The 15120-nt window shown below is 34.1% G+C and overlaps 1 long non-coding RNA gene across 1 annotated transcript in view; it reads left to right on the forward strand.

Moving 5' to 3' along the window:
* The first annotated feature begins 14202 nt into the window (after nucleotides 1–14202).
* LOC136041627 (uncharacterized) overlaps nucleotides 14203–15120 on the forward strand; it is a 30762-nt gene continuing 29844 nt past the window's right edge. The window contains exon 1 of the long non-coding RNA XR_010621072.1: nucleotides 14203–14252. This is a non-coding gene — a long non-coding RNA (uncharacterized LOC136041627). The remainder of the gene's footprint in view (nucleotides 14253–15120) is intronic.

A 15120-nucleotide genomic window follows, 5' to 3' on the forward strand; every position in this document is an offset into this window, starting at 1 on the left:
AAACATTAATATCAAGGATCAGCTGTTTATAATGATTCCAAATATGTGCTGATGCTTGAGTTTGAAATTAAATAGCAAAACATGTTAGTACATAAAAAAGTTCGCATTATTATAGAAAATAAGAAAAACAACCTAAAAAGAGGGTGTTGCCAAAATTAAATACGCCATCAAATACAGCATGTCTGAGTACTCACGAGCCAATAGCCGAAGCCACTATAATAATAAATATGTAAGTTTGTATTTTCCTCGGAATGGATGCATGTTTTGTATTTTGAATTTATTAATTTTTTTTTCACCAGGAGTAGTTTCGTTGATCCAGTTTCTTACCCATGAGAAAGCTTTAGTCTTTTAATATTGTGAAGTTTAAAGCTGTCAAGTATATCGATTATACTCAAAGTTAAATTAGATATATTAATATTGTTCGGTAACATTCAACATTCCAGCCTATCTTAATAACGCCTGGGACTAGAAATTCTTTGTTGATTTTCTTAATCCTAGGTACAACACTTTGTCTTGAAAAAAGCTTTAATGGTTTTTTAATTTTTATAATTACATAGTGTGAAGGTATTAGATATAGTATTGTTTGATAATAGAATCCAAAAGTATCGATACTGCTCAATAATATACGTCCAGCCTTTTGCTATTGCTCCGTAAAACTGAGCAAAATTGATTTAAGATCAACCAAGTGTTTTCATAAAAAAAAGCTTTTTCTGAAAAATATCGAAGCCCTGAAAGAAAATTCAAGTCCCGAAAAAAACCTGTTCTTTAAAAATCTTAGTCCCGAAAAAGAAAAAAAAGATATATCTTTAAATTTATAGCTTTTTATTCAAATTAAAAAGCCGGAATGCCAAAACAGTATTTTGAAAATGCATTTAGTTTTTGAGGGGGGGGGGGTATGGGCAAGGAGTGAAAACGGAAAATGTTCAGAATCGAAAGAAATAAGATTTATCTCAGGGAGCAAACTCGGGATGCCTCTTGAATACTTTAGTTATACACTCCGTACATTTGAATATTGTCTTTTACTTTCCCCTGAAGTCCAGAATAATTTATGGATACAAGTCAAAAATCACCTTCTTAACAATCTTAAAAAGTTTTTAATAGCTCTTTTCGACCTGGCAGCTGGAATCTTCAAATTTTTATCTTAATAATTAATAAAGATTTGGTGCAAATTAGAATTCATTGAAATTTCCTTCGGACTGACCTTGCAAATGTGCTACGTACCTAGGTACTACTTACTAGGTACTATGTACCACGTACTACGTATCCTACGGTATCTAGATGACAGTATCTACTATAGATTTCTGAAAAAAAATGTGCTAATATTTCTACCTGAGTATCGTTGTCTCATTTATAAAACAAGCTTATTACTTCATTTAACAGTCTAGAAAGCTCTGAAAAGTGGTTAGGGGTGTTTTATCTGTCGTATTCATTATGCCTTATACTACTGTTACCTTAGAATATTGAAACAAACACATTCAAATCGTTGGCTCATACCCAGGCGTATGCACAGAAGTGCAAAGAGGGAATTGCCTTTCCATTTCTAAAATAATAATGCCTGATAAAATTTTCAAGATTTTGAAGAAGGACTTACAAAACTCCACTAGATAACAATCCATTCCCATGCGGTGGACAATAAAGTCGGCCAGCGCTGGATTGGCCGGCGGCCGGGAGTGAACTGATCTCTGCTCGACAATTTGGGACCTGTTTGATCCGGCTGACAAAAGCAACTTTATAGCAAAAAATATACGTCTTTAATCCATAGACCAAACCTGTCATCACTTTTTTGCTTTTTTGGTTAACATATGTTCAAAAGGAACAAGTAATTGGGACCACACGTCAGCGGTAATACATAAATGGCATTGAGTAGAAACAAATACTTTCATTAGTATAGATAATTGTTTAGTCAGCTAAACCCTCCTTATAAAGAATCCTTATTTTATTTTTGTTTTTAAGCAGGACTACGGTTTTGCCTTTGCTATTTTTAAGCATTAAATGTTTCAAATGACGTATATATTCTGGAGCTAACCTCGATAAATTGGTGCTGCTGCATAAACTGATAGGAAAAATTCCAAATAGGAATAAGATTTTTAGTATTTAGCTGGATGCAGCTAAGTTCATATTCTGTCACATTGAGTGCATTATGAAATAATCGTGGATAAAAAATCAAAAATTCAAAAATCTAAAAAAAATTGTGACTTCAAAAATCTAAAAATAAAAAAAGAATTATTGCACAGAAGAAAATTTTGACGCTAGAAAAAAAAAGATTTGCTGTTAAGCTCGGTAAATTTAATTGACGATTTTAGAGGGCCAACAGTGAAGATGACTTCGAAAAAAAAAATGTCGACAATCCTGGATGCTCAGCGTAAACTTGGAAGAATATCTTTGTGTTACTGAATCTCCTCATTTATTAACCATTTTCAACAAATGAATACTGAAATATGAAATATTCTTTCTACAAACTGTCATTAGCACATAAGTGAAATAATTCACTTTATTTAAGAGTTTTTAGCAGGAGTTTCACAATTTTTTTTTTACAGTTTTTTCACACGAGGAAAAAAGTCCATGTAACCCAGGAACTGCGTATAGTAAGAGAGCAAACCTAAGAACAAATTCAAGAAAAATTATGTTTTTCCTAATCAACTCCAAAACAATATGTTAATCCTGGATATATAAAGTTTACTCAAAAACATGGTTATTGAATACAAGTTTTAGACACAGACTTATTTGGAAGAAAGAGAAATTGCTGGATATAAAAAGTGTTTGACTTTCAAATATATACGTACTTTAGAGCAACAGGCTATTTTGAATCTTAAAATGGACTTTTTAAACTTACGAAGAGAATTAACACAAGTTAAGTGGGCGTATGCTGAAGTTCTCCAGAAACTACCCTCCTTTGGAATATTTGGATTTTTACGTTTTTGGTAATTTTTTTTTATTATTTCTTCATAACTGGTCTGCTATTCAGTTTTGCTGATTTACTAAATGTTCCCACCTCTCTAAACTTGAGAATTTACAGGACTCATGATCAATAGCAAATGCATATATGGCAGTCCTCATTCTTGAAATTCAATTGCATACAAATGTGCCACAAATGCAAATACACTGAAAACACAAAACAATAAAGGAGTTTTTGTACAGTAAATTTAAACCATTTAAGGACACTTTTTATATTATGAAAATACAGCATTTTAGGGAGATTTCACGATTATTTTGTTGATAAATTCAAAGTAAGGCCACCTTGACTGTGTTAGGACAACAAACTAGCTTAAGAATTTGTATCGTAAATGGAAATTTTTATTATACAGAGACAATAAGCGGATTTCCACAGTTCATGGTTTATTTGTTCTTCATTTCGAATGACACTTCAGTGTGTCTGTATACTCACTTTGGACTCCCAAATCAATCTTTTTTTTACTTGGCTTTTGTGTTTTCAGTAAAGTTTTTTATACCTAGTTTTCTATAATCCTACAAACATAAGGAGATGTCATCAGCTGGCTTATATGTCCTAGTTTGGACATTTTCGTTCGTTTTAACTTCCAATTTCGCTCTTTACTTCCCTTACTTTTTTCCAAGTAAATCTTCGCCTGTTTCTCGTTAAAACATTGTTAGTTACAAATCTCAGTCTCCCACTTGCTTGCAAAATCTGTGGAAAGGGTAGGTCATAAATTTTTGAATCATTATTTGTCTCCAATTGCCTTCAAATGGAAAACAGGACTAATACACTATTCAAATTCCCCGTATTGCACGATTGTCTGCTTTAGTTCTACCCTAGGATGATAGACTACCATCAAGAAGTGCAAATACTCATTCTTATACAACTCTGAAAAAGTTATGCCAGTTTTCCCCCTCACGGAGACTATCTAGCTCTTAAGCCTTTCATCACAAAGGGATTAAAAAAGATTTATAGGTTAAATCCCCCTTATTCATCCTGCATAGCTATGGATTTTTTGAACTAGGAAGAAAACGTGAGCTCTTCTTGATTAAAAATTAACTGCACACTGAGAATTAGACTTTTAGGATTGGCATCTTACATCGATTTTCTTGATATTCTAGAAATAACTATTTTTTAAGAAAACTTACAATTTTTCAAAACTTAAGCATAATTTTCAGTGTCCGTCATAAAATTTTTGATATTACACCGTATAATCTGACTTCGAAACAAATAATTTCTTATTATCTATTTTTAATAGGCTACCAATACAGCTTTGTACTTTCATAGTCCCTATCAATCAGTTCTGACTTCTGGGTCCAAGTTTACCTTCCCAGTATAAAAAAATACAATAATACGAGAGGCATTCCAAACATATGGGGAATTTTTTTCAAGGAGGTAATGGTAGCCGTTTTCTATGACTATAAAGAAGTTGTGCTTGGAGACTTTTTAGAAGGTTGAAGGGATTACTGGATTCCCCTAAATTATTCTTAAAGGATGGAAGTATCACTTCCAAGTATCAGAAGTCATTTATCATTGAAGGAGTCTATGTAGAAAAATTAATTACAATAATGAATGTCGTAAATCCATTGTATATTGAAGGATCAATTGTAATAGAAAAATTAATAAAAACTTGCAAATTTCTGCTTATTTTTTTAATGCTCTTACACTATCAAACGTCTCTGTTGGTCCAATTTAATCTATTGATATTTGTAGGACCATAATTACGTTAATCTACTATGGAGGCTTGGAGGAGGAGTATAAGGGAGGTGTTCTTCTAAATTTCCAGATGATTGCTTTGTACCATAATTATTGCAAAAGTACTGTTTTATACTTCCATGCTTTTCCACATAAGAAGTGGCACCAAAAGTTTTGTTTTTGTGCTATATTACGCTTACACATGGCAGGATAAAAAGCACGTAAAAATGAGCAGCAGCTTTCAAATAAGCCATTAAACATAACTCTAAGAAGTTCTGGTAGCCCACAAACTCCAGTTTTTGCACTTGAGACATTTAGTACCGTTTTTAGAGCCAGTTGGAGCTTGCAGATGATGAAATTTATAGTAGGAACATGGATACAAGCATTAGCTTTTATTTAAGCTATTAAAAATCATTCTACGATGTTCTTGTAGCCCACTGACCCCAACCCTTGAGAAATGGCGCAAAAAGTGCCATTTTAGCGCCATATGGCACTTGCAGATGCTGGAATTTAAAAAAAGCACGTATATTTGAGAAATATCTTTTCTCTTAGCTATTATGCATCTTTTGGTGATGTTCAGGTAACCTGCTCATCCTGGTTGAAAAAAAAACGGGAGATACATCAGTGCTAGCCATGCGAAAAAGTGATTGTGGACTATGATCTCCCTTTATAATGTTTTTGACTATGCTGATTCTACTGATTCCACGTAATTTTTAAGGGGCTTAAAACTTTTCTGAAATAACCACAATTTTTTTTTGCAATAGACTTTTACTTTTCAGATAAACCGAAATAACTATTGCTTTTCCTGAGTTACTGTGAAATGGTAGTTTTTTTTTCACTGGGTAATTTTTTTCTAAGTGTTTCTTTTAACCTTTGGTTACTATTGGTCTCCATGATATATCTTTTATCCGAATTATTGATTTTTCGTTAAATTTTTCATTTCGCAAATTGAGTAATCGATATCGGGACAATTTTAAGTGGACTGCTATGATAAATACATTTTCAACAGATAGAATACATGCTGCTTCTTTAATTTTTGGCTAATCACTACTGAGAGTCAGAGTTTTGAAGACATCTTATAGTCAAATGCGAGGAACAAAGAATTTTTTTTTCTTGGTGTTTCTTTTAACTTTTGGTTAATATGGGTTACCATGATATATCTTTTATTCAAATAATTGATTATTTCGCTAAATTTTTCATTGCACAAATTAAGTAATTGACATCGGGACGATTTTGAGTGGACTGCTACGATAAATACATTTTGAGCAATCGACATCGTGTAATCGACATTTTGAGGAATCGACTTCGGGACAATTTTGAGTGGACTGCTATGGTGAATACAATTTCAAGTGATAGAATACGTGCTGCTTCCTTAATTTTTGGCTTATCAGGATTGAAAGTAATAATTTTTGAAGAAATTTGATAGTCAAACGCGAGGAAAAATAGCCATGGTATCTTCACACACAACACGATCCAGACGATCCATTTACACAGTACGATCCCCACAATACGATCCAGCAGAGTTATTCCTTTATCATTATAAACATCAAAGGAAGGGTAAAACCGAGGAAGAAGAAAAGTAGCCTTCACTACCCTATTTTGGAATCTTTGAAGTGAGCAGAGAAGAGGTTTGTTAGTACCACCCCAACTTCATAATAAATAAACTTTTAACATCTGGGAGAATAAATTAGTTATTCCGGCGCAACATTGAAGACTGGCAGAGCAGAAGGGAGTGCTTACGAGTTACATGGGGCTTAGAAATGACAAGAAAAAAACTGTCAAGATACACACCAAGAAATTTCATCATAGTAGCATGCAGTATCACATCGTTCCCATAAGTTTGGATGATTGGCTCCTGTACGCCTCTCATACGATAAGGGGTCTTGAAGCATTCAACAGCACATTTCCGGCTGTTGGGAGATGGCAACCACCATTTGAAAATCACCAAGCTTTTACTTTATCAAGAAGACCTTGTTTTACGGCAGTGGCAGATGGCAGGTCCACTGCAGCAATAAAAAGTTATCTTCGTCAGCATAAAGAATAGCGTGCAAAAGGCAATGAAAACTATCAATAAGATCATTAATATAAATCAAAAACCTAAGTGGTCCAAATGCAAAGCCTTGTGGGACATCTTTCAATGTTGGTAAAGTAGAGGAAAAAGTACCATTAATTGAAACATACTGGTATCTCCTTGAAAGACAAGACCTAAACCATTCAAGTGGGACTCCATGCTCTCTAAATAAAGATACTACCTGGAAACTTAATTTCAAATGACTTATTTCTCGGTCTGAATTTTCTTAAAAAGTGTTTCATTAGTTTAAATATTTCACCGATATAAAATGGTTACTATTTTAATTTTACAGACAGTTAACAACAGAGACTTAGCTGTAACTGCAACTTTTTTGCTTATCTCTAATCTTGGAAAATAGGCTAGTAGTTAAGTGTAAAGTCAAAATTAAATTTTCATGGCAACTGGCACAAAACGAAGGGAGGTTTGTATTGAGACATCGATTGGAATATTTGCATTTTTTTATTTTAAATAGTGTTTTGTTTCTGAAGAACATTGCCCTCTGTCTTCTTTCTGATGTGAGCTAGGAATTCTCCGTTAAATTGAAATATTTGGTTGAAGCACTCACCTTAAAAATATGAAAATGGAAATGACGATCCCACAATAATTTTTTATTGTTCAGCCCCCTCCTCTCTAGATACTTATTGGAGGGGCTCCCTTTTTTTTTGGTGGATGACTATTATTCTCGAGGCATTGATAGAGGAGCACCAATTTGAAGTAACAAACCAACCAAAACGAATTGTAGTTACAAACTGTAAGTAAAGAGCAACCCTTGTTAAAAGAAACCAAAATCTAAGAAACACTGTTTGGTTACAATATATGCAACAACATAATTCATATAGGTTACAAATTTGAGAAAATTTGTTAAGAGCCTTAATTTTGAAAAAAACATGAACGAAGTCATATATATATATATATATATATATATATATATATATATATATATATATATATATATATATATATATACACTTCAAGATCGTACACATGCCATATCTGCTCCAGTAGTGGTTGTTTTGTTTTAGAATATATGATGCATGCGGAATTACACAAGAAATATATTTTTGAAAAGAAAAATTAGATGATTGTCGTTATGTTTTTAATCGTTTTTTTCTCTACGGCCCATGTGACATTAATAAGTAATGTCACACCACTTACTTACCATGTAATGGTAAGTAATTAATTACCAATACATGGTAAGTAATTATCATGTGACATTTCCAAAAGATGTTTGAAGCAATTTTATATTACCAAGTGGACAAATTAACAACCTAGATTGTCAAATGTGACGAGACCAATCCGAGTAGTTAGGGTGAATGGTATTGAAAAGTGTCAAAGGTAATGATGAACGGAAATGAAGAACAAAGAAATATAAAGTGAGAATACCAGTGTCAGCAATAATTGGCAACAAGCCGAAAACACAAGTGAAAAACAAAGAAACATTTGGTTCGAAGATAAGCGGAATCAAGAATCAAAAACAAAAGTGAAAATTGCCTAGAGGACAATTGCACATCATTGATCATTTACGCTGAAAAGGAAAGTATTATTAATTAAAGGAGCAGTGACTCCTAAAGCACTGCAGAACTAGAGTACAGGGCCCCTTCAACAGTCCCTTTATTAAGCTGAAAGGAATGCGTTATTTTACAAGTATTGAAGAAAACCTCGCTAAAGGAATGCACCACTTTCAGAACCAGCAAGACCCTAGCCTTTTCTCTTTATTAAGACAAAAAATTGCTATTTTCAGCTATTGCTATTTTATGGCCGAGGGGGTCTTCAAAGCCCTCAAGACTATCGAGAGGACCCTGGTTTTCCCCCTCTATTATTAAGCTGGAAAGAAACCTATTCATTCTTAGGATTGCTAGTACCATCAAACCTCCCTCTATGAGTAGTGAAAAGGTTCCCCACGCAGAAAAACAATAATTTTTCACCGCTAAAACATGTTCACATGTTTTAAGGATGTTTATTATTTTTTATGTATTGGGTTGGTCTCTGGGGCTTACCCATGAGGCCTCTAGATGTCTTATGACTCACTTGGTTTTATGTTGTAAATTTAATTGTGTCTCAAAATGGTGCGCGGAGGATGGAAATGGTATCGTATGGCACGGGATTCGTTTTTTATTTATTTCTGCCAAGGCTGGTTAAGATAACTATTTATTTTTAATTTTTGTGCATATTTAGTGTTGCTTGAAGGTAGCTCAATTGCATTCGAGCTATACTCTCAGCCTTGAGTTACCTAATATTTTGTATATATTGGTTATATTAAAAGAACCTTGAACCTTGAACCTCCTGAGGGCCCCTTATTACTGCCTTGTAGTACGGAAGTGGCCTCATTCCCCCCGCTTTATTATGGAAACCCAAAAGGACCTTGGTCTTTGTATTGTCGCGTGTAGGTGTTTGCTACCTCATTGAATGTCTTCACCTTTTACTGAGAGCTTCTTGCTCAGAACTTTCCTGAAACGCAAATCAAATTTTAGTTTTTCATGAAGTAGGTGTACCTAAAAAATCATCATTTTATCATAATTTAAGAAAGTTTTAAATTTGTTTTCCTAAAAAGAACATATATGGTTAAAATGCATCTTAGTTTTCGTCCACCATCAAATGGGCCCATACGTAGGAAAAATGCGGTTGTTATATGGGACTGTGGAGGGTAAAGACTAGCAAAAGATTTGTAACCCTTTGCTCTATGTGATATTTGAACTTTAATAGGAATTAAAGGGGTCTCCTCCTCAACCTTATCAAGTGAGGTATGGCAAAAGTGGAATATTTGACGGAAAAATTTGAATTGAAAGATATCACAGACAATAAATATTTTCTTTGTCTTTATAAGCTTTTTTTATTCTTTCTATAATATATTATAGTAGAAGAAAAATATTCTTTACTGCATGGAATCATCACTAGAAATGAATCAATTTAGCTAACATCTCTTAGTTTTAGCGTAAATAATATGTTTTTTTCCCTTGAATTTTCACTCCTTTTTCACAGTTAGCTAATGGCAAATAGCGCTTACTTGATCTATGCTCTCCTTCCCTGACTAAACATTGACTAGTTAAATTTGACCTAATCACATTTTATTATGAAAATAGTAACCATAACCAGCTCCAGCCGTCTCGCAAATCAAAGATTTATTGTAGAAAAAAATATCTCATCAGTTTGATGAGAAGGATATTTATAAATTGTGAACCACTTGTTCAGGTTAAGCGCTAATCAAGGGTTTAATTTAGCAGACAAAATGGATGCCCCCCCCTATGTAATTGTGTAAAACCAGCTATTTTAGTGCAAATATTTAACCCTATGTGAAAATGACACGTGCCCACAGCAATTAAGGTTTACCCTGAATAAGGGACAGATGGTTAACATATTGGGAGCTTTAAAATGTGTAAGAAGTAATGAAAAAAGTGCTTTTAAGCAGACAAGGTTTTTTTTAGTAAGGGATACAAGAAAATTAGATAAATGTATCACTGAGAGAACCATACAATATCAGGAGGGCATGGGGTCTATTTTTTTAATTACATATAGGGAATTGTGCTAACTCAAACGAGCATACCGTCCCCCATTTTATGGTTGGGGTATCCTTAATATGCATAAAGGCCTGCTTGCATATAAGCAGAAATCTAATTCTTTTCAAATTTCTAGGTGTGTGTGCATCCATTTAAGAAAATTGACTTGTATGTCCCTGATTTAATAAAAGACTGATAAAAATGCTCGTTTGATACCCAATTTTATACCCAACAAGAACAAAGGAAAATACCCAGTCCCACTAAAAGAGGAATCTTTTGTTGCTAGAAAATCAATAGACTCGAGACTGTATAACGTTTCGTCCCTTGTTCCTGGAATTAGCTGAAAAATCCTTTATTTGCCAAAAAAAGTCTCTGTGGGTGAAGCAAAAAAATATTGGGTTATGATCAATTTGGACCATGTCCCTACTTGGGGCTCTGAAGGTCTATTCCTGGCCTTCGCAGGTTTTTAGACAATCAAAGAAAAAACTATGACGCAATATCTACGTTTGCATCTTGACTAGTTGATCCCCAAAGCTCCCCCCCTACGCTCCTAGCTTTTTAAACAATCAACGAAACCATTACGTAATTCATGCGTTTGCACCTGGACTAGCGGCCCTCTGAAGGTTTTTACCTGGCCCTCGTAGGTTTTTAAGCAAAAAAAAAGTTTTTATATGGCGTCTACCTTTGCATCTTGACTATTAACCTCGAACTGTAACTAGTCCTATTACGGTACATCCAAAAAACATTTAAATAAGGAAAAAACGTCCTATTATGTAACAATCTGCTCTCCTATACCATTATATAACGATGACACCAGCTGGATGTCGTCAGAATGGTGGTGTATGTGTGTTGTCGGAATAGTGAGATGTGTGAGTTGTCAAATAGATTGACCCCTCACTACTCGTACTAGAGAGCCCTAGTGTTGAAGATTCAAGCTCTTATCTGCAAAAATGTGGCATTTGACTGTTTTACCAGAAGACAGATCACGGATCTGTGTTTATTTGTTTTTATTTTAACAGGGATGATTGTATTATAATAATGGTCTTTGGAGATCGGTAGAGGGGTATTCAAGCGGATATTAAGAGTTCAAGTGCCCATTTGACCGACCAAAATATTAGAGTTTCACCCCCCCCCCGCTAATTTTCTCCCCAAAGATGTTTGGTCAAAATTTTAGATTTACATTTTGTTCAATATAGTTGAAAGACCAAATTACTATGTCTTTAGATGTAAAATGACCCCGAGATGCCTCTAAGACATGAAATTTGCCCTTTGCTTACGTATAGTCTCTGTTATTGGGAAGTATACATGTTTTGAGGGGGGTTGTGCTTAAGGTGGATTTCTATAAGGAAAATCTGTCTTGGAGAGAATAATTTCATGGTTGTAAATTTTCCAGGGGAAATGTTCAACTGGGGGGATTTTACTGAGTTACTATTTGCAATTCTTTGTAATTGTCTTATATATTGTTTGCCAAATTTTTCATGTGAAGATGTTCCAGGGGAATTATCCAGGGCCTATTTTTCGCGCTTTTTGATTTCCAAGAAATACTTTCCACGGAAGGGGGTATTTTCGGAGTGTTCGAGAAACCAATTAGAGGTTAAAGTCTAGCGTAAATGAAAAGATTCTAAAGAGAATTAGTCTGGTTGAATCGTCTTTACAGGGAGGGGGGTATTCTCACCAAGGATGGAACTACCAAGAGAGAATTGAACGAGCGCGGGGGGGGGGGTGTTATTTACGTTGGATGGAATTTCCGCGGAGGAATTTTCCGTAAGTAGGAGGGGCATATATCATGAAAGGCCAGCCAGATTAACTGGCATTATTTGAGCACTGAAAGAAATTATTCCATGCATGGAAGATTGCATTCTTTTAGTATAAATCCTACAATGACAGAAGAAACAGTCGAGGAAGCTGCTCAAAGAGTTAATTAAAAGAGAAATTTTAGTATAAATCCTACAATGGCAGAAGAAACAGCTGATGAAGCTGCTCAAGGAGTTAATGCCAAAAGGCTGCGGCTAATAGAGAAAGTAAGAAAAGAAAGCGTGCCAAGGAATCACAAGAACAGCGTGAAAACAGGCTTGCGTCTCAAAGAGAAATTACCAAAAAAATCGTGCCGAGGAATCACAAGAACAACGTCAAAATTATCGCTTGGCATTCAGGTACAGCCCCGTTGATGATTATAACTTGAATAGATGTGTTCAAATCCAAGGCCTTGAAATTTAATGGTGAAACAATGGGAATGTTTTGTACATCAGGAAAAGTTAAACTTCCTCAGCTTGCTGCACCACCCGAGCCATTGAAGACTTTATGACGTTACAGACCGGGACACCGGGACACAAGGAATATAAATGACGACCGGGACACTCAAAGAGAAATTACAGACCGGGACACAAATGACGACCGGGACATAGGGAATATAAATGACGACCGGGACACAACTACAACGGGGACGCTGGAAGGGCACAGAGGGGATATATAAATGACGACGGGGACACAGGGAATATTCGATTAGTAATTACCATCAACAAAGCTCAAGGGCAATCATTAAAAAATGCAGTATAGATCAGAATACGGATTGTCTTCCCATGGACAATTATATGTTGCATGTTCAAGAGTTGGTAAACCTGACAATCTATTTACACGCGCAGACAATGGGACAGTGAAGAATCTTGTATATTCGCAAGTTTTACGTAGTTAAAAACATCTAACTAATACCTAGTTACATATAACATAAGGAGTGAAAATAAAAATTCTAGTTAAATAGAGTAAAATAAAAATTCTAATGTAATGATGGTAAAAAAAAATAACTTACAGATGAAATGATCTTTTTTTTATCATTTAATAAAATGCGTCATAGAAAATAATATTTACATTGCCATACGATTCTAACGAAAGAAAAGAAAAACGTTACGGGGTACTTTCAAAATCAAAATTTTGATGTGTTTGGGACGACAGCCAAAAAAATAGTTTTCTTCAACTTGAACTAGTAATACAGTTTTATGAAATAAAACAGAAAATTTGAAAGTATCTCTGACTTAATTATATAATGCCTTTACTACTTTAACAAATCCCATCCCAATTTTAGAATCAAGCAAATGAGGGCAATTAAAAAATTTTAATTACTCATAGGAGCTACGGATCACCCAAATACTCACTTAGTACTTACATTTTTACATCATCAAATGCATCTTTTCGATTTCGATGTATAAGATTGATATTCATGGCAATATATAATACTCAATTCAATTCAATTTATTTATAACCTGTCAAAACAAAAAGGGGCACAAATACCCTTAAAGATAGAGTACAACATAAGGGAAAAAAAGAAAATAGAAGAAAATTTGTAGACTGAACAAAAACAAGTAAATTAAGAACATAATCAAAAGATCCATAACGTAATACAATCATGATAGAAAACACATATTAATCTAAAAATTATAAGAATCATACCTCAATCGTAAGATATTAAAAATTGAGAAGACCAATCGTTATTAAGTTTATTGGCGAAAGATTTAAATCTTTTGCTCTTTTATCAATAATTGTAGATGGGACGATGAGTTCAGATTTTTGAGACGAAAAATAGTTACTAGTTCAAGGGAGCATATGTAAAAGGAATTTAGCAAATTTATAGTAAATCCAGTGAACAAGTTTTTTTGAAGCAGAAAATAGTTGCCAAATACGAGACAAAGCAAAAAGATGAAGCACCGTTAGACTATTGTAAAGTTTAAAAAGATGGAAACAACTAAGGTGTGTGATACTAGAAACAAGTGACGCATAAGCTTATCATTGTCTGTTTTTTCAAGATTTTGGATGACAAGCTTAATAGTTTCTTTAATTGAATTTCAAGTGGGCATTCCTAGGTAAATAAGGTTTTTAGAGAGAGGGGGGTACAAGTTTCAGTAAGTTGGAGGGATTTATCATAGCATATTTTGAGGTTGAAACCAACAGCAACAGTTTTATCCACATTAAAACTTAAACCAACCTGCTGATATTCTTGTTTTAACTTCAAGAAAGAGCTTCACAACCGGAGAAAGTACGACTCAGATTCAAGATATCATCAGCATAGGTAAGTAAAGACACGTATATTATTATATTACTATTATTAAGACAAATAATTGAATTGCTGCCTCATAGATCATGCTTCTCAGAGTAAAGTAAAACTTCCAGCCGATGGTAAAAAAATGCAACTTACATATTAAATTGTTACCTTTATTACATAGATTAATGTAAATACCATCCAACAGTTAGAATCGTGCATACCAGGGTAATTAGAAAATTTTAATTACTCATGGGAACCATGTATTAACCAAATTACATCACTCGGTTATATGTACTTCTTGTATTAAATGATATATTACGAAATTGACGAAAAGTTCTTTTACCGTGGTAAAGACAGTACTTCAAATTGTGCAGATTGATTTATGTTTTTGAATAACACACAAATTTACTGACATGAAATTGTTTGCAATAGCTTCTGGTGGTCCGCCCTGTTGCAAGAAATTAATAAAGTTTCTAATAACATATTTCTAGGCTACAAATCTTGCTGAAGCAATTAATTAATCATTATTATTTAACCAACCTGCAAGTCAAAAATGATAGCTTGGGCTAGCTTCCTCTATTATTGTAATTTTACAGTTACGATCAGCTATTGCTTGGTAATCCTCGTGCTGCATTACTGTAAGGGCATATTACTGTAAGGGCATATCCCGTGCTACATTACTATAAGGGCATATTACTGCAAGGATATGCAAAGGCATATACAGGGTATTTGCTCGAAAGAAGGGTGTTTTAAGAAAAGAAACTTTAAAAAACGTTTAAAATATTTGCACATATGCATTTTTGTCACGTTCTTAAGAGTCAAGCGCAAAGTTTGGAGAGATCTTAAACCCTGAAATCCCCCTCCCTTTTTGGATGCGACCATGACAGTAATTTTA

Source organism: Artemia franciscana, unplaced genomic scaffold (genome assembly GCF_032884065.1).
Source record: "Artemia franciscana unplaced genomic scaffold, ASM3288406v1 PGA_scaffold_32, whole genome shotgun sequence".
In the NCBI taxonomy this organism is placed as follows: domain Eukaryota; kingdom Metazoa; phylum Arthropoda; class Branchiopoda; order Anostraca; family Artemiidae; genus Artemia; species Artemia franciscana.